This window comes from Myotis brandtii, unplaced genomic scaffold (assembly GCF_000412655.1).
Source record: "Myotis brandtii unplaced genomic scaffold, ASM41265v1 scaffold653, whole genome shotgun sequence".
Classification (NCBI taxonomy): Eukaryota; Metazoa; Chordata; class Mammalia; order Chiroptera; family Vespertilionidae; genus Myotis; species Myotis brandtii.
In genome coordinates this window covers 283,943-303,733 of record NW_005370535.1, presented here as the reverse complement: position 1 = coordinate 303,733, position 19,791 = coordinate 283,943, and the positions used below count along the sequence as shown (strand labels likewise).

General features: G+C 42.2%; 1 protein-coding gene across 6 annotated transcripts in view; it reads left to right on the top strand.

Moving 5' to 3' along the window:
* Positions 1-19,791, top strand: part of LOC102249786 (putative serine/threonine-protein phosphatase 4 regulatory subunit 1-like) — a 78,213-nt gene that overhangs the window by 622 nt on the left and 57,800 nt on the right. The window contains exon 1 of one of the 6 annotated variants that reach the window (XM_014528811.1): positions 3,353-3,372. The exons of the other annotated variants lie outside the window; for them this stretch is intronic. The gene's annotated coding sequence lies outside the window, so the exon portion shown is untranslated. Of the gene's footprint in view, positions 1-3,352; positions 3,373-19,791 lie in introns of those variants that run through there. 6 annotated transcript variants of the gene reach the window in all.

The following is a 19,791-nucleotide window of genomic DNA, read 5'->3' as shown; positions in this document are numbered from 1 at the left end:
GGGACTCCTCAGTGCCCGGGAGCTGGGAGGTCCCGCTCTGCGGGTGGCCCCGCGGAGTTGCACGGACTTCGCAGGTGTCCTGGGCACCAGCCTGGCTCCTCTCTGGTCCCTCGTAGATCGCTGGCACCTGCGTCTCTCGCGTGCATCCCCTTCTCCTGCCCCCACCTGTCATCTCATTTCCTCTCGCATCCCTGTGAGGGCTCATGGCTGGGGGAGAGGCCATCCTGGAAGGGCAAGCTCACCTTTGTGGGAAGGAAGCTTTCCTTTCCGTTCAGCAAACGTTTCTTGAGCGCCTGCTTGCTCTGGACCTACATAGATGAACCAGAACAGGAGAGCTCTCAGAAGCTCCCTGTCCAGGGGGAGAGCAGAAAATCCACTCATTCCGGTGCTCCCTGGTGAAGGGGGCCTGTGCACATTGCCAAAGCAGCTAACATTAATGGAAGTCACACGCTGCTCTTCCCTTTCCATCTCCAGGGTTCCTAATAATAAGAGTTGGTGTTCATGGTTTAAATCGTTTCGGCAAGTTATCTCTTTTAGAGGGAGGCAACTTTTAAAAAGCACAGTGGTACTCGAAGGGGCACCGAAGGCCGTGGTTAGGAGCATGGCTTCTGGAGTCAGATGCCAGAGGGTGAAATCCTGTTCCACTCTGAGCCTCAGTGGCCTTATCTATAAAATGAGCATATTAGTGATCCAAAAGGGCTTTTGTAAAGGTTAAATTAATAAAAGGTTTAGTGTGAAGCCTTGTAAGTAACACTTGGTAAATTAGCCGCCATTATTACTATCATTACTATAGTTGTTCATATTATTATTTTCAGTAATTCTTTATTGTTGAAAGTATTACAAATGTCCCCCTTTTTTCCCCATTTGCCCCCTCCAGCCTGCCCCTGCCCCAACCCCAGACCATCATCGCCCCATTGTGTCCATGGGCCATGCATATATTCACACAAATTCCTTGGTTGATTGCCTCCCACCCTCCCCCACCTCCCCTCTGAGATTCCGCACTCTGTTCCATGATTCCATGTCTCTGGATCCATTCCGTTCATCAGTTTATTTTGTTACTTAGATTCCACATATGAGTGAGATCATGTGATACTTGTCTTTCTCTGACTGACTTATTTCACTTAGCATGATACTCTCTAGGTCCCTCCATGCTGTCTCAAAAGGGAAGAGATCCTTCTTTTTTACAGCTGCATAATACTCCATGCTATAAATGTACCACAGCTTTTTTATCCACTCATCTACTAATGGGGCACTTGGGCTGTTTCCAGATCTTAGCTATTGTAAATTGTGCTGCTATGAACATATGGATGCTTACATTCTTTCTGATTGGTGTTTTGGGTTTCTTAGGATATATTCCTAGAAGTGAGATCACTGGGTTAAATGGCAGATCCATATTTAATTTTTTGAGGAAAATCCATACTGTTTTCAATAATGTCTGCACCAGTCTGCATTCCCACCAGCAGTGAACTAGGGATCCCTTTTCTCCACATCCTCGCCAGCACTTGTCATTTGTTGATTTGTTGGTGGTAGCCATTCTGACAGGTGTGAGGTGATACCTTATTATTGTTTTAATTTGCATCTCTCTGCTGATCAGTGATCTTGAGCATTTTTTCATGTCTCTCTGCCATCTCTATGTCCACTTTGGAGAAGTGTCTATTTAGATCCTTTGCCCATTTTTTAATTGGATTGTTTGTCTTCCTTCTGTTAAGTTGTATGAGTTCCTTATATATTTTGGATACTAACCCCTTTATCAGATGTATGGTTGCAGTGGGCTCCCTTTTTGTTTTATTGATGGTTTCTTTTGCTGTGCAGAAGCTTTTTATTTTGATGTGGTCCCATTTGTTTATTTCTTCTCAGTTTCCTTTGCCCTAGGTCGCAGTGGTTCTCAACCTTCTGGCCCTTTAAATACAGTTCCTCATGTTGTGGTGACCCCCAACCATAACATTATTTTCGTTGCTACTTCATAACTGTAATGTTGCTACTGTTATGAATCGTAATGTAAATATCTGATATGCAGTATGGTCTTAGGCGATCCCTGTGAAAGGGTCGTTCGACCGCCAAAGGGGTCACGACCCACAGGTTGAGAACCGCTGCAGGAGATGTATCCATAAACATATTGTTATAAGAGATGTCTGAGATTTTGATTCCTATGGTTTCTTCTAGAATTTTTATGATTTCACGACTTACATTTAAGCTTTTTATCCATTTTGATTTATTCTTGTGTATGGTATAAGTTGGTGGTCTAGTTTCATTTTTTTGCATGTATCTGTCCAATTTTCCCAACACCATTTATTGAAGAGACTGTCTGGACTCCATTGTATGCTCTTGCCTCCTTTGTCGAATATTAATTGAGCGTAATGGCTTGTGTCAATTTCTGGGTTCTCTGTTCTGTTCCATTGCTCTATATGCCTGTTCTTGTGCCAGTACCAGGCTGTTTGATTATGGTGGCTTTGTAGTATAACTTGAAATCTGGTATTGTAATTCCTCTAACTTTGTTCTTCATTCTCAAGATTGCTGTGGCTATTCAGGGTCTTTTTTGGTTCCATATAAATTTTTGGAGTATTTGTTCTAGATCCGTGAAATATGCCATTGGTATTTTAATAGGGATTGCATTGAATCTGTAGATTACCTGTAGATTGGACAGTATGGACATTTTAATGATGGTGATTCTATGAATCCATGAACATGGTATATTCTTCCACTTGTTTATATCTTCTTCTATCTCTTTTTTCAAGTCCTGTGGTTTTCCAAGTACAGGTGTTTTGCCTGCTTAGCTAAGTTTATTCCTAAGTATTTTAATTTTTTGTTTCAATGGTAAATGGGATTGCTTGTTTAGTTTCTCTTTCTGAGAATTCATTAGTGATGTTTAAAAAAGCATTCAATTATTGGGTGTTGATTTTGTATCCTGCTACATAGCCAAATTCATTTATTGAATCTAGTAGTTATAGGTGGAGTCTTTAGGGTTTTCTATGTACAATATCATGTCATCTGCAAATAATGAGACTTTTACTTCCTCCTTTCCAATTTGGATGCCTTTTATTTTTTCTTCTTGTCTGATCTCTGTGGCTAGGACTTCCAGTGCTATGTTCAATAAAAGTGTAAGTGCCCATCAGCAGATGAGTGGATAAAAAAACTGGTACATCTACACAATGGAATACTACGCTGCAGTAAAAAAGAAGGAATTCTTATCATTTGCAACAGCATGGATGGAACTGGAAAGCATTATGCTAAGCGAAATAAAACAGTCAGAGAAAGATAAATATGACATGATCTCACTCATTTGTGGAATATAATGGACAACATAAACTGATGAACAAAAATAGATCCAGAGATAGAGAAGCATCGATCAGACTGTCAAACCTCAGTGGAAAGGTAGGGGAGGGCGGGGATAGGGGGGAGAGATCAACCAAAGGATTTGTATGCTTGCATACAAGCCTAACAAATGGACACAGACACCAGGGGGGTGAGGGCATGAGTGGGGGTGAGAGTTTTGCCTTGAACCTGTGGGTCAATGTTGAAATAGTGTCCCAAAAACAAGGCTAATGGGGTGGGGGTGGGGGTGAAGGGGGGATAAGGACACATATGTAATACCTTAATCAATAAAAAAAAAAAAGTGGTGAAAGCAGACATATCTGTCTTGTTCCTGTTCTTTGTTTTTACCCATTGAGTATGATGTTGGCTGTAGGTTTGTCATATATGGCCTTTATCATGTTGCGATATGCTCCCTCTATTCCCACTTTGCTGAGAATTTTTATCAAAAATGGGTGTTAGATTTTGTCAAATGCTTTCTCTGCGTCTATTGATATGATCATGTGATTTTTGTCTTTCAAATTGTTTATGTGATGTATCACATTTATTGATTTGTGAATACTGTACTGGCCTTGCATCCCCAGAATAAATCCCACTTGGTCATGGTGTATGATCTTTTTAATATATTGCTGGATGCAATTTGCTAATATTTTGTTGAGGATTTTAGCATCTATTTTCATCAGGGATATTGTCCTGTAATTCTCTTTCTTTCTAGTGTCTTTATATGGTTTTGGAGTTAGGGTAACGCTGGCCTCAAAGTTTCTAATAATAAGAGTTGGTGTTTATAGTTTAAATCGTTTAGGCAAGTTATCTCTTTTAGAGGGAGGCAGTTTTTAAAAAGTAGAATAGTACTGGAAGAGGCACTGAAGGCGATGGTTAGGACATGGCTTCTGGAGTCAGATGGCCAGAGGGTGATCACTAATATGCCCATTTTATAGATGGGCATATTAGTGATCCAAAAAGGCTTTTGTGAAGGTTAAATTAATAAAAGGTTTAGTGTGAAGCCTTATAAGAAGTAATACTTGGTAAATATTAGCTGCTATTATTACTGTCATTACTATGATTGTTCATATTATTTAACACTGTTGACCGAGGTACAGTGTAGACACTGGGTTTACTGAGCCGAATGTTTCAGCCGATGGGCATCCTTGAATGGAAGGAATGTAGCATTTCTATTGATAAACCACAGTGAGCTACTATGGTGAAGGTACCTCTCACTCAGATGTGATATTCATTCTGGCTGGAAAAGTGGATTTCTCGCTGTTTAGTTATCTACCAAACCACCCCAAAACATGGTGGCTTAAACCAACAGCATTTTATTATTTCTTACAGTTCAGGGGGTTGACTGGGTGAAATCTGAGGAGGTAAGAGGTTCAAATTGGCTTCACTGCCATGGCTGTGGGCCAGAGGTCTGCTGGGACTGTTTCCCAGGTCCTCAGTCCTTCAGTTGCCTTTTCCACTTAGCTAGGGTGAGCTGCTCAAAGCATGGTAGCTGCAGGCAATTGGCGCTCTTTCCTGGTCGCTAGCTTCCTTCAGTCTTTTTTGTATACAATAGCCATACAAAAAGGAAGTAAGAGATTATATAGAAAAAAATTATGATGTTTTTACTTTGGTCCTGTTTCAACAAATATTGGGTTTTAGAGGCTTGTAATAAAAATGGCCTTAAATCCTCTTTAGCAAACAGCTGAAGATTTGCCCCAGTTAGGAAGGAAACTACCATTATGGCTCTGAACATACCCATGCCTTGAGTAGGGCAACTCTGGGAGCCTCCTGGGGCTTCCCGTTTGAGCAGGAGTTTGGGTTGTGGGGTGCTGTACCTTATGACCTTACAATATAATTGCTTTAATAGCCATAAAAGGAGGGCCTGTGCCCCACTCCCCCAATAATTTATGCTGCCCTGGGTCCCATCTTTACACTTGATTGTGTTGGTGTTTGGGAGGCATTATGCTGCCATGATTGACAGCAGGAACCCTGAGGCCCTGTGACCCACTTCCTTCCTTTAGCTGTGTCAGCTTGGACAGATCACTCACTCTGTTCAATTTCTTCATCTGGAAAATGACATGAGAATAGGGATATGACTCATAGGACTGATGTGAGGATTAGATGAGATATAGTACACATAAAACGTTTTAGCCCAGTGCCTGGCATAATGAGTATTATATTCAGTGATGTTATTATTATTTTAATAATCATTTTTGCTAGACTTCCATATAAGATTTTCTGATTCATTGTTAACAGCTGGTGCTCAGTGAGGTAGGTGATGATGAAACTGAGAGTCAGAGAGCTTAAGTAACTTATCCCATGTGGCACGATTCGTACATGGTAGAACTAGCCATCAGACTCTGTCCTTCTGACTCTTGTTCATCTTATTCCATCACACAAACCTCACAAATAGTGTCAACCTGATGGCAAGGGCATGGGTGTTGGGTTGTGTTGTGTTGTTCTATGCCTCTTGTCATTCTTGAGCGTGTTTATCTGAATGATGCAATAACCATTCCATTTTGGCCATATGTGGCTTTGGGCAGGGACACAGGTCATCCTTTTTATAACCCAATGTTCTGCATGATCTAGGTGTTCAATTAATGTTGTTACCGGTGACAGTAACGGATTAGAAGGCTTGTCTGATTTACTTTGTGATTCTTGATTAAATTTGGGTATCTTAAAAAAGAAGCCATAATGAATGGATGCCTTGTTTCTTTAAATCATTCTGAGTCTTCGGGCCATTGCAACATAGAAAAGATTTAATTTTAGAGAATTAGGTTGCTGAAGCAATCTAACTTCCTTCTCTTGAGAGCAGTGTGTGTGGATGGCCTGCTGTATTGGTCCCGGTGGTGGACTGCATGTGGAAGGTGGAGCTGTGTGAACCCGTGCCTATGGGGCATAAGGGCTTGTGAATGTTTGGGTGTGCTCACAAACATGTGGAGGTTGATGAGGAATTACTCTTGGTAAGGTTTACTTGGCCAGTTAGAATTAAGTGTATACCAGTAGTGAGTGAAAAAAAATTGAGGGGAAACTATTATAGATATAAAGAAACTTAGCAACAAAATATAGTTTGTGGTAAAATTTGGATCCCTGGTTGAACAAACCAGTTATAAAAAGATGTTATTGAGACAGTTGGGGAGAACTGAATTTGGACTGGGTATTAGATTATGTTAAGAATTATTGACAAGAATTATTGTTGCCCTAACGGGTTTGGCTCAGTGGATAGAGTGTCGGCCTGCGGACTGAAAGGTCCCAGGTTCCATTCCGGTCAAGGGCATGTACCTTGGTTGCGGGCACATCCCGAGTAGGAGGTGTGCAGGAGGCAGCTGATTGATGTTTCTCTCTCATCCATGTTTCTAACTCTCTATCCCTCTCCCTTCCTCTCTGTAAAAATTCAATAAAATATATATTTTTAAAAAGAATTATTGTTAATTTTGTTGGATATAATATTGGTGTCACAGTTTTGTTCAAAGGAGAAGGGTCTTATCAAACAGAAACAAATATTTATGGATGAAATGATTCGATGTGTGAGGTCTGTTTTCAAATACTGCAACAAACAATAAACAAGCAAAAAGTTGGGGAGAAGGATAACGGGAAAAATAGTAGAATATCGATACTTAAGCTGATTGTTGGGGTTTATTATACTGTTCTATTTTTGCATACATTTGAAAGTTTCCATAATACAAAGTTTTAAAAAAATTTTTCCATAATACAAATTTTTAAAATCTGCACAAGGAGTTGGAAACCTGGATTGCAATTCTGAAGTTGGCTGCAGTTATTGTTGGATGCATTCAGCTTCAAAAGACAGACTCATAGAATATGTTAGTATTAGGGGAACACTGTATTTCTTTTCAAACGTTTAGTTTTTAAGAGCTATCTGTGAAAGAAGTTGGAAGTAGGTGTGAACAAATGATATCGGACCTTTGTTGAGACTAGGATTAGCAAAGTCAGAGGAATAAAGATAGACTCTTTCAATCTTAGTGCTGGAAGGAGCAGTGTATGTTTGAGCTGGAATAAAAGACATCCTCCAGAGCAAGAAGAGTTGCATTGCAGCTGCTCACTTTGTTCCAGGTTGTGAAAATGTTCTGCTCAAGGACCACAATCAAGCTGCGTGCCCCCAAAGCAGAGAAACTATACTAATTTGAGCCTAAAACCAAGCCACTGAACTTTTTCTCTCCTGTAAACTTGAATCGAGAGTTGATTAAAAAAAACAAAACAAAAACCTCCCATTAAGTGAAATAGTTTGAACAGGAACAGAAACTTGAATTTGTTAATCTTGGGAAAGAGAACAAAATCTAGACATAAACTATTTTCTAAATCAAAGATGGGCAAACATTTTCTTTTATGTAAAGGATGAGATAGTAAATATTTTAGGCTTTTCAAGCCAGAAGTTCTAATGTCACCACTGAAGATGTGATAGCCTGGAGGCACTCACTGACAGAACATAAACAAATGGGCATGGCTGTTTCCTAATAAAACTTTATTTACAAACACAGGCAGTGGGCTGGATTTGGCCCACAGGGTGTAGTTTGCCAACCCCTGTTTTAAATCAAGCTGATTTCATTCTATCAGAGCCCATAAGTCTGTCAATTAGCTGAGCCAGCCTAATAGGTTATCTTTCCTACTAGTTTCAGTTTGAAGAGCTGAGCTTTTTGCTAGCTCAACCTCTGCTTTGTTGAGTAACCCTTGACCAGTTGCTCAAACTTCACGTCTCATTTTTCCTGTTGCTGTGTTGAGGATAAAAACATGTACCTGTTTTCTCCCAGCAGGATGAGGGTGGCAAGGAACAAAAGAGTCAGAGCAGTGGAAGCAGAATCAACTTTTGCTTCCCTTCTGAGAAATCGCAATGCATTTCACTTTTGTTGTTTGTATTTTCCATTTCCTGTGAGGCAAACAGATGATCAGAGATTCCCTGAACTGGTCTCTGTTTAAAAAGAATTTAAATGGCTTTCTACATCACAAATTTAAGGTATTTTAAACAGAAAATCTGCAACAAAACCCAGCTAATGAAAGAGAAAGTGGTTTTGACCTTTAAAACACCACTTAGTCTTAACCCTGGGGGGGGGGGGGGGGGAAGAGATGAGGGCAGGTGGTTGCTTTCCACGTGGGAAGTGAGTCATCCATGTAACACATGTTTCTCCATGTCCTCCAGAGTGCCAGCCTGCGGAGGGCACTGGGGGTAGAAGTATGAAGAAGCCTTGGGTTCCACCTTAGAGATGCTCTTGCCTGGAGGGGAGGTGCCTGTGTAGAGATAGTGCAGAGCCAGTCTGTCAGAAGTGTGGACAGAGTTGGGCGTTAAGAAAATTGCCCTGGCCGGTTTGGCTCAGTGGATAGAGCGTCGGCCTGTGGACTGAAAGGTCCCAGGTTCGATTCCGGTCAAGGGCATGTACCTTAGTTGCGGGCACATACCCAGTGGGGAGTGTGCAGGAGGCAGCTGATCGATGTTTCTCTCTCATCGATGTTTCTAACTCTCTATCCCTCTCCCTTCTTCTCTGTAAAAAATCAATAAAATATATTTAAAAAGAAAATAGTGACTCCATCTGCCAGGAGTAGGGAGGAGGGTGCCCTTTGAGTGGGTGATGGACATTTCAGACAGAGAGAGGTAGAGTCATAGTGAGAAGGTCAGACACTGGGGAACAAGGGGTGTCTCTGAAGGGAATAGTGGGATGAGACTGGGGAGGTGGGGTTGGGGGCATACAGGGAAGAATGCCTCATCAGCCACAGGGCTTAGACTTGACCTGAGAGGCAATAGGGCATCCGGGGATGTTTTGCTGGGATTTCTGTTTTAGGAAGTAACCCAGGTAGTGGTACAAAAACTACCACTGCTCTTGGGAGCTGACAGCCTGGCAGGGGATGCCGCTTTTCAAGAATCAGTGGCTGGAAGGGCTGGAAAGGTTGAGGTCAGTTGCTTTTGTTCTTGGGTACAAGAGCCCAGAACACATTTGCATTATTTCTATCTACTCTGAAAATGTTTAAAAAAAAAAAAAAAGAAGGATTTGAATGGCCCAACAATTCCATTCCTGGTTATATGCCCAACAAAACATGACATAGGCTCTCAAAAAGACATGGTTATGGGAGCACTATTCTTAATAGTCAAAGGCTAAAACCCACCCAGATGTCCATCATGAGAACAGTGGGTTATAAATTGTGGTTGTGTTTACACAGTGGAAAACTACGCAGTTGTAAGAGCGAGTGATCTACAGCTGTAGGCGAGAATGTGGATGAACTTCACCAACGTAATGATGAGTGAAAGAAACCAGACAGAGAAGGGTACAAACTACATGATTTTGTGGATACAAAGGACAAGACAAGCAAAGCTAATCTAGGTGATAAAGAGGCAGGAGAGTGGTCATTCCGGGGGTGAAGTGAGTGGAGGGAGCACGAGGAGTTTTAGAAAATGCTGCTAGCAGTTTTTCTTGAGCTGAATGCTGGTTACTCGAATGTGTTTAGTTTTGTGAAAATTCATTATTTGTACCCTTTTCTGTATGAATGTTATACTTCATCCTCCCCTCCCCCAAATATTGATTTTTTAAAATCAAGGTATGAGGGAGCATAACTGAACTGTGGGGAATGAGTTAGTGAAAAGGGAAGATGGCAGAGAGCAGAAAGGAGGCGGATGAGTGCGGAGCGTGAGGTGTAGGACAGGAGCGGGACTGGTTGCATCCAGGGCAGAGCTGGCTGCTTTCCAGGAGGACAAAGACCACCTTCCTAGCAGTTTGGTTAAGGGGTCAGTAGAGAGGTGACTTCATGCTGGTCAGCATTACTTGATAGTTTCAAATATATTGAACAGTCTGAAGATAGAGACCCACATGCACATATAGGTTGTTTTCTTTTATAACCTTCTTTTCTTTTCCAGTCTATCTTGAGGCAGCCTAGAGAAGTCACTGCATTTTTAAGTAATATTGTTCCACTCATTAGTCCAATGTAGACTCTAGCACTCCAGACTCCTCCAACTCTGTTCCCAATCCGGTGAGTTGGCGGGAAAACAGGTGTGCAATATCAAAATGGAGCACACGATGTGCCTGGACTGCAGAGTTCCTTCCTATCAGGTAACTGGAGTAAATGTTTCCCATTGACCGTCAGTATAAAAGTCAGACTCATAAATAATGACAGGTTTTGGAAGCTGTGATTAAAGCCACAAATCAAAGAGGAATTTCCATGTATGCACGGTGTAGAAAGGACGGCTGCTCATGAATTAAGTTGGTCTTTCCAGCCAGCTATTGTGTAGTGCTGGTAATAACCATTGGTGGCCCTCAAAGATTTGCAATATGAAGCATTATGCATTGGCCAGATTTGCTTATACAAGAGCTGATAAATCAGCCTGGGTCTTGTTAGAGAATGGCATTTCTATGGAGAAAGTTTGCCTGTGCAACTTGCTGTTGAAATTTAGTTAAGTCAACAAGGACCTGCACTGTTGCCGGCATCAGTTTTCCCTCAAAGCCAGTGAAGAATCAGAAGTGTTCTTTATCTTTTAGATGGGTCAGGTTGGTCTACCCTGTTAGAGGTAGTCCCAACTTAGGAATCTGCATTTGTATTTATAAGCCTGTTAGCAAGAACAATGAGACCACTTTAAATAACACATTAATGAATGATTTACTCTGGTTCCCCCCAAATCATTTTCGTGCAGAGACTGGGTATTGTTCATTGAAGAGTGGCTAATGAGAAGCTCTAAGAAATGATCAATTATGTAAGTTCTACATTAATACATTCCTCTGTGGTTGTTTTTTAGTACAAATTTGGCAAATAGACTAAATAACCTCCTTCTTGATGGTGACCCACTAATCCCCTAACATTTTAAGACGGACAGAGTGGGCCACATCTATCATGTTCTTCCAACCAATGTCCCCCAGTGCCGTGTCAGAGACAGATATTGGATCGAATGGATAATTGGGCTGGCCCAGGGTGGCATATCTCACCTAGAGTTATAGTGACAGGGTGACATGTTGAATGGAGAATCGTAAATATTGGGAATGCCTGGAGAAGGGATTCTTAATGAAAATGCTTGCCGGGTTAGACTCGCTGTAACATTCTGCCTCTGTCTCTACCTCTGTTCACATCTGGGCCAATAAAGGTATCTCACTGGGTATGTTTTATTGTGTTTATTTTTTCTCACCTTTTGGCTTAAAACCAGTTCTAGCGAGGCTACTTAGTCAGGGCTCGGTGGCTCATGGGAAATCTCTGACTTCCTGGGAGGAAGGGGATGCTCAGTGCACTTTGCTCCACCCTGTTCTCTCCTTCATCTGGAATGTTCTTTGTCCCTGGCCCACATCCTCTTTCTTTCCAAGATCAAGATTCCTACTTGATTTTCAGAACCTAACTCAAATGTCACTTCTAGCGAAGCATCTCCTTCTCCCTTTTCCTAGTGGGCCTGGTTACCTCCCCAGTTTATTTATACCTTTATCTTGTGGCTCTCGCTTTGGAGAATTGTGGGTTGTTATGTGTATGACAATCGTGTTCCCTTGGGAGCTTTTGGAGTCGGAGGACCATGTCATTTTCATCTCTGATCACTAGTACTCTGTTGAATATTGAGTTACGGTTTACTGTTGTCACATGAAGTTAGCCATGCAGAAGATAGTATATTTGAGGTGGGTTCGCTCTTAATAATCTTTCTATTTTTGTACTAGATCTTTGATCCTTTTCTTGATGCAAAATGACCTATACAATTTATTTTCTTTCTTTTTACTAGATTGTGTCTGCTGTACTTTGAACCTGTAAACATATTCACTTAGCATTGTACTTAAAACATTAATTCGTACTTAGTGTTTTAAAACAGATTAGAGTTTTGTGAAAACCACTGCCACATAGGCAGGTGCTCCTGGGCCCATTGTGTGTTTTCACTGGAGCATCCTCATCCAGTTTATTTTATGCCCACTCTGCTTTAAATGATGAATATACTGACAGTGTTCATTATTTTTAGAAGGTAACCCTTGAGTAACTAGTTAGCATAGAGGAGGGTAAATCTTTGTTTTCCCTGAGTTGTAGGTTCCAGAAATTGTTTTTCTGGTGAGATTGTTGATCAGGGAAGAGCCTTTTCCCCCCTTAGTTATCTAACATCAGGGTCAAAGGATGCTAGACTCTGTTATTCTTTGCAAACTGATCAGGACCCCATTACAGAAGATTCAGTCTTGTCTTTGGTTGTGTAAGCTCAAGACTACTGCTTCAGGACCACCTGGTTTTGGTTGGACAGTGGAGGTGAGCTGTATATCTCTTAGATGGTTAGCTGGGTTTCTAAACTTGGACTGTCCCCTGGAGGGAAGGTGGCAGCCATAGCTGCTGAGTGTGATGCAACAGAGTTGCCGGGATATGGGCCGTTCGGCTCAAGGAAACATGGTGGCAGGTGGTCTGGGCAGGGGACAGGGTGCTGAGCATAAGGTGTGATGGAGAGGCCACCCACCCTGTGAATCAAACTGATAGTTCTTGCAAGCTTTTCTCCTGATGGTCTCTGTTGGCTTTAAATTACTAATCATTTTTGGTAAAGGGTTAGTGATGTCCTGTATAAACTTGCCAATGAACCTAACATGGGGTAGAAACTGTGAAAGCGCTTTTACTCAAAAGTTCGTCATGGCATGGAAAGCACATAAGGGCAATCACGGTCAATGTTTCTTTTTTCTTTTTTGTATTTTAAACAAAACACAAGAGGGCGCAGGGGCAGAGGTGGGGGAGTGGACCAGCTGGTAAACAGTGAACATAGGAAGTAAACATTCTGTGTGTTAGAAGGTGATGAGTTCTCTGGAAAAATAGAATGTAGATCAGGGTAAGGCGGGGGGTAGTGTGGGTGGGAGGCTTGCAGTTTCAAAATAAGGTGGTCAGGGAGGGCCACGCTGAGAGAATGAATGGGCAAAGATTCTAAAGAGGAGAAGGCAGTTATCAGAGAGGATGTCTTGGGGAGAAGTCTAGGCAGAGGGAGACACCAGTCAGGGCAACAGCCCTTAGCCAAGAAAGTGACTGAATCGTTTGGGAGATAACAAAGAGCCTCATGGCCAGAGAAAGGGCATGACGGGCAAAAGGAAGAGTGGGAGCTGAGGTCAGAGAGGCAAAGGTGGGTCAGGTCGTTCCTGCTGACCTGAAACCTCTCTCTCTGTGGGACCATCACTCACCAGGGGCTGTTCAGGCAACTGTGTAGGTCTAGATTTTAACACCTGGTGTGTCTTTCTCTCTAACAGTAGTTCTTAGCTAGGGACACAGGGCAATGTCTGGAGACATTTTTGTTGTTGCTGTTGTTAATCCTCACCTGAGGATATTTTTCCATTGATTTTTAGCGACAGTGGAAGGGAGAGGGAGAGACAGAGAGAGAGAAACATCAATGTGAGAGAGACGTCTATGGGTTGCCTCTGCACAGCCCCGTGATCAGGGCCAGATATGGAGCCTGCAATCGAGGTATATACGCTTGGCCTGAATTGAACCCAGGACCCTTCGGTCTGTGAGCCGGTGCTCTATTCACTGAGCCAAATCATCTAGGGCATGGAGACATTTTTGATAGTGATAACTTGGGGAGAGTGTGGGTGCTCTTGGTATCTAGTGAACTGAACACCCTACAGTGTACAGTCCCACATAGAGAATAATCGCTTCAATAGTGCTGAGGCTGAGAAATCTTGCTATCCTATATAATAAAAGGCAAATTGTCCCCTCAGGAGTTCGACTGGCAGACCAGGAGTTCGATCACTCGCTATGACATGTGCTTACCACCTGGGGGTGGTGCGGAACATGGCAGGACATGACCACCAGGTGGTGGCGGGGTGCTGAGGGAGCGAGAGATGGAGGAGGAGGGGAGGTCTGGAGGCAGAGGGGAGGTCTGGAGGCGGGGAACCTGATCTGCCCTCATCACTGGCCAGGCCTAGGGACCCTACCTGTGCATGAATTTCATGCACCAGGCTTCTAATATTATTATATAGTTCATCAGCTGTTGATGAATTTAGTTTGTCTTTGAAGACTTTATAAAAGGAAAATATTAAAACATCATGGGAAGAGGTTGTTAATCTCAGTACCTGGTCAGAATGCCTTCAAAATTGCCTTAAAGATAATGCTGGCTCTGATCACTCACTTGGTGGCCAGCGAACCCAAATATCTCTTGCATGTCCATTTTAGTAAACTCTGGCCCTTTTATTTGTAGTTCAAAAAAATCCAGTACATTGTTTCCAGGTAAATAGTAATAATATTACAGATAATCTTATGAATGTGGACTCATGTAGGATTTTTTCATTTTGAAAGGGGCTATGATGGTGAGTCACACAAGAGGAAATGATTACCTGTATATTAAAAAAACAAGTTGATTTTCAGTACTTGGAATAAAAGTCACTGCCATTCGCATATGAACATGATGTTATTGATGGGAATGTTTTTCTTGGATTCCGTGAATGCAGTGTTTTTCAGAAGCCAGTCATTTGTGTCCTGCTTTTCCTATTTCTGCTTTATCTATATACCACCTATATTTTTCTTTATGTCAGGTAATTTTTTAATTTAAACACATTTTACAAGACTTGTGTCAGTTGTTTGACACGAAATTTCACAAAAATAAAAGACAAAAATAAAATAACATAATTAAAATCTAGACTGGCCACAGTTGCTTGCAAAGATTGCAAACCTGAGACCTGCTCTGTGTTAGAAGGAGATTCACCAGTGTCCGGGAAGTGCTCGTTCACCAGTGCCAAGAGCAGCTTCCTCTGATTTAATCAGAATGAACCAGGGATAATTTTCCCACTGTGTGATTTAGTGACATTGAATGGACCTTCCATGTGTCACACGTGGGGATGTGCTGTCCCAAGCTGTCTATCCTCGGAGGCCAGGTGACAGGCTGTAGATTTGCAGCCTGGCTGGCTGGGGGCTGAGCCGCAGTCTGAGAGTGTGGGGCCCATCAGTGATAGCACGGAGGCTGGTTCTCTTTGTTCTGGAGGGGATTAAAGCTGCAATTCCACTTCTTAAAATAAAACAAATCCCCATAATTCAGATTTCTTACTATTTCAGATGAATTTTACATCTCTTTCCTCTCTGCCCCTCCTTCTGAACGTAATATGTATTACCAAAATTTAATTCTACTATATTCATTAGGATGATTGGATATTTTTGAATAAGTCATGTACTTTATATTGAATGTTAGAATTCATTATTTTATTTTAGCAGTTATATTATAATCTTTGATCTGCCTTCTCTCTTTTCTGAAGCTCAGCTCTCTCATTTTTGCAAGCAGAACTGAATGAATTAATGTCTCGGCTGCTTTATAACTCACGTGGGTGCAGCTGCAGGCAGCTTGAGGCTACTTGCTGCACCTCATTTTTGTGGAAACTAGGTTTTCTCAGCTTTCTCAGGGGCTGCTAGACTCTCATGAATTGAATCTTGGTAATCAAAGTCTCCGGAGACTGATTTCTATAGAAACCAGTATTTATTAAGTGTCTGCTGTGTTCCAGGCTCATATGACACAGTCCCAGGGTTTAAAGGGCCTCCGAGTTTAGCTGCAGAGATAGAAACAGTCTACTTAGAGTTAATAATGCGCCACTTTATGTAAAACGTTGAAACCTGACAACTGTATAGTTCCAATTATTCCCCTCCTACTTTGTGTTATACCTTTTATTATATAGTACATCTGCAAGGTTATAAATTCCACAATATGAAGTTATAATTTCTGCTTTGTACTGCTTTAAGCATCATATATGTTTTGAGGAAATTAAGAGGAAAAATATTTTTTAAAAAAATTTACCCACATATTTGCCATTTCCAATGCTCTTGATTTCATTTGAAGATAACACTTCCAAATGGTGTCATTCCTTTTCATTCTGCAGAATTTCTTTTAGCATTTCTGTAGATTACATTGACTGGCTGTGTTTAAAGGGTGCGCTAACAAATAAATTCTTGAAATTTACATAGTGTTATTAGCCAGTGTTACCTCAATAAAAATAAATAGGTAAATAAAAAATTTAAAAAGTACCCCACCAGTGGTTGAGCATCGACCCCTACACCAAGAGGTGACTGGTTCAGTTCCAGTCAGGGCACATGCCCGGGTTGTGGGCTCGATCCCTGGTGGAGGGTGTGTAGGAGGCAGCCGATCAATGTTGATATTTCTCTCTCATCAGTGTTTCTCTTTCTCTTTCCTCTCTCTCTAAAAATCAATAAAAACATATTAAAATTATTTTTTTAAATATGTTTTATTGACTTTTTACAGAGAGGAAGGAAGAGGGATAGAGAGTTAGAAACATCGATGAGAGAGAAACATTGATCAGCTGCCTCCTGCACACCCTCTTCTGGGGATGTGCCCGCAACCAAGGTACATGCCCTTGACCTGAATCGAACCTGGGACCCTTGAGTCCCCAGGCTGACACTCTACCCACTGAGCCAAACCGGTTATGGCTAAAATTTTTTAAAATAAAAACAATTTAGGATTTTTGTTTTTGTTCTTTTTAAATTTACAGTGTTTTTATTTCATCTTAATTCTGGAAGGATCTTTCACTGGATTTGAAGTTGTGGATTGACAGTTTTTTCTTTCAGTCCTTTAAATATGTGTTTCCAAGGTCTTCTGCCTCCATTGTTTCTGGTGAGGAGTCAGAGATCATGCGAATCATTACTCCTTGTATGTAATGGTTGTTTTCTGCTGCTGCTTTCAAGATTATCATCTTCGGTAGCAGCAGTTTGACTAGGATGTATCTATGTGTGGTTTTCTGTGTGTTTATCTTCTTGGGATTTGTTGAGATCCTTGATTATGTACATTTATTTATTTTACCAAATATGGGGAATTTGGGGGCATTATTTTATTATCTGTGTTCTGGTATGTCCATGCAATGAATTTTTGAGTTTCATTTGATGTCTTTTTATAGTTAACATTTCTTTTCTGAGATTCCTTATGTTTTCATTCATTTTAGGCATATTTTTCCTTTATATCCATAAGCATTTTATAATAGTTGCTTTAAAATCATTGTCTGAAATTCCAACATTTAGGTTCTTTTAGGGTCAATCTGTTTTGATTTTTTTTTTCTATTTTACCTAGTTCATGTTTTCCTGTTTTTTTGTTTTGTTTATTGAGTAAGGTCGGATTGGAACCTGGATATTGTGACTATTATGTGCTATAAAATCTCTGAATTCTCCAGTATGCATTCAAAGAGTATTGATTTGTTTTGTTTGTTTGAGTAGGTGCTTAAATTGATTGAGGTTAAATTGTTACCTTTGTCTCTCCTGTAGGGGATGGTATCCCAAATCTCAGTCCAGTTCTCTCAGCCTTAGCTGTGCTGTGGAGTTTTCCACACAAATGCATGATTAGGAGACAAGACAGACTTTGGGCTGAATTAATATAGAGGTGTCTCCTCACTGATGTTTTTCTTTCCAGGAGGTCCCCTTCTTCCCATTCCCCACACATGCACACTTTCTAGTGGTTGTGGTTGCTCTCAACACTGGAGATAGAAACATAAACAATATCAATAATTTAATTATAATACTAGCAGCTGATGTTTTCAGAGTGCTTATGTGTGTCACATGCTATATAACTATGTCTGTGTGACTGTCTGATGTTCTGTCTGATGTCATTTAACCTACACTACACCAATCATCTGAGGTAGGCATTCATTTTAGGGTGAGACAACAAAATCAGAGATGACATATTTATCCAAGAGACAGAGCTGGCTTTCACAATCAGGTATTTTGACTCAAGATCCCACACTCCTACTGATTGTATGTTTGCCTCTAACATCGTGTAAGTGAGAGATCTAGGATATAATCTTAATTTTTCTGTTTTCTTTAGATGCTTATTTTTGCCATTGGTGTTCTACAATCAAACATTGATTTATTATTAATCATTCAGTTTAGGATTTGTAATTCTTCAAATTGGATAGTCATACTTTTTTTTTCCATTCTGACAAATTCTTAGTCATAATCTCTTTAAGTATTGCCTCTTCCTATTTTCACTAACCCCTCTTTCTGTAATTTACATTGGATTTATTTTAGACCTTAGCACTCCGTTTTTCATGTGCCTTAATTGTTGTCGAGTACTTTCCAACTCTTTATTTCTCTGTGCAGTGTTCTGGGTGATTTGTCAGATCAGTCTTCCATCTCACTAACTCCCTCTTGAACTGTGTCTAAACTGCTCTTTAAGCCAGCTACTGAATTTTTTATTAAATTGTTTCTGTTTTTCATTTCTACTTGGTTCTTTCTCAAATGTGCCTGTTCCTCCCAACCCCACACTCTCCTCTTTTTTTATTATATACTAGAGGCCCGGTGCATGAAATTCATGCACTGGGGTGGGGGGTGTCCCTCAGCCCAGCCTGCACCCTCTCCAATCTGGTACCCCTTGAGGGATGTCTGACTGCCTGTTTAGACAGTTTAAACGGGCAGTTCGACATCCCTCTCACAATTCAGGACTGCTGGCTCCCAGCCGCTCGCCTGCCTGCCTGATTGCCCCTAACTGCTTCTGCCTGCCAGCCTGATCACCCCCTAACCACTCCCCTGCCAGCCTGATCGACGACTAACTGTTCCCCTGCCAGCCCGATCGCCCCCAACGGCCCTCCCCTGCCGGCCTGGTCACCCCTAACTGCCCTCCCCTGCAGGCCATCTTGTGGCCACATGGGGGTGGCCATCTTGTGTGTTGGAGTGATGGTCAATTTGCATGCTGGTTGTGACTAATTAGCATATCAGGGCTAATTAGCATATTCCTCTCTTATTATTGTGTTGGAATGATGGTCAATTTGCATACTGGTCGTGACTAATTAGCATATCCGGTCATGACTGTGAGGGTGTCATGACCAATTTGCATATTACCCTTTTATTAGTATAGACTAGGAGCCCAGTGCATGAATTCGTGCACCTTGACAGGAACTGTGGGCCGCAAGGCTGTGGTGGGCACAGGGGTGGGTCTCAGCCCATCCTCCACACCCCCACCTGGCCCTTCCCGCCACGGCCCCCAGACCCCCTGCCTGCCAGCAGCCCTGCTCCCGCTGCTGCTGCTCCCATGCACTGATGGCACCGGGCCTGCTCGCACCCACTGACAGTGTGGAGCAATTGGGGCCGGCGCCACTGGGTGTGAGCAGGGCCGGTGCCATCAGCTGGTGTCAGCAGCGGATGCTGCCCTGATCACCCCTCAGGAGCAGGGAGCGGGTAGAGAAGCCCTTAGGGGTGATCGGGGCCGGTAGCTGCCATTCGCACCCACTGATGGCACCGAGCAATTGGGACTGGTGCTGGGCCCTGGCAGTGGGTGTGAGCAGTGGCTCCAGCAGCGGGTGCGAGCGGGGCCAGTGCCGGCAGCAGGTGTGAGCGCTGGGCACGAGTGTGGCACATGGGAGCAAAGAATTTTTAGTAACCACCAGAGGCTCGCAGCGATGACAGCAACCAGTGCCCCACCTTGATCTGGCGCCCCCACTCACCTGCTCCACCATCCCGCCTTGGCTAACACTCGCCATGTTCTGCGCGCGCCCCCTGGTAGTCAGCGCACGTCATAATGACTGGTTATTTGGTTGTTCCGCCATTCGGTCTATTTGCATATTAGGGTTTTCTATAAATACTAGAGGCCCGGTGCACAAAAATTTGTGC